Raw genomic sequence first — 912 nt, 5'->3', positions numbered from 1 at the left:
CCAATGGCAATCCTGCTTCCCGAATGCTGGGGTTGCCAGTGTATGTCACTACCTGTCTTATCTTGAAAGTGTCCTTCAGAGCACCGCTCTTCAGGCTGGTAAAGCCAGCTTGCCTACTCTTTTTTTGCTTTTTATTTCTTAAAATTTTGTCAAGCCAAAGGAAGGAAAATTCAGGCTTATGTGTAGTAGTAAGAGCGGCGAGGCTGCGTCCCCGGCACCCGGCCGCCCGCATGGCTAGCTTATGCCCCGAAATAATTACACGGAAACTGTATTCTTTTAAACACTGCCTGGCCCATTAGTTCCAAGCCTCTTATTGGCTAGCTCTTACATATTGTTCTAACCCATTTCTAATAATCTGTGTAGCTCCACGAGCTGGCTTACCAGGGAAGATCTTAACCTGCATCTGTCTGGAGTGGGAGAATCATGGCGACTCCTTGACTCAGTTTCTTTCTCCCAGCATTCTGTTCTGTTTACTCCACCTACCTACAAGGGGCCTAGGCAGTTTCTTTATTAATAAGAAATCACTCCCACATCATTTCCCCTTTTTCTGTTTAAACAAAAAAGAAAGGCTTTCATTTTAACATAGTAAAATTACATATAGCAAAACGTTATCAAGTAAGAATTATAGTTACAATATTTATATCTACTTTATCTTTTATCATAACTAAGGAAAACTACAACTATGTATCCATTCTTCAACTCCATCAAAGACTCCAGAAGGATATAATATTACCTAAGCAAACAAGAAGTCCGAAACTCTAGAAATGACAGAGACATCTCGCTGCCTGGACAGTCACCCAAAGTTCCTCTGTACTGTTGGGGCATCCATCTTCAGCCTACAGGCCCATAGTATCCAGCAGACTTTTCCATGAAGCAGGAAATTTCAAAGACAGTTCAGTCACTATCTGCTGT

Source organism: Alexandromys fortis, unplaced genomic scaffold (assembly GCF_014885135.2).
Source record: "Alexandromys fortis isolate MF-2015 unplaced genomic scaffold, M_Fortis_MF-2015_v1.1 scaffold_152, whole genome shotgun sequence".
NCBI classification, from domain to species: domain Eukaryota; kingdom Metazoa; phylum Chordata; class Mammalia; order Rodentia; family Cricetidae; genus Alexandromys; species Alexandromys fortis.
This window is presented reverse-complemented; position numbering follows the sequence as displayed.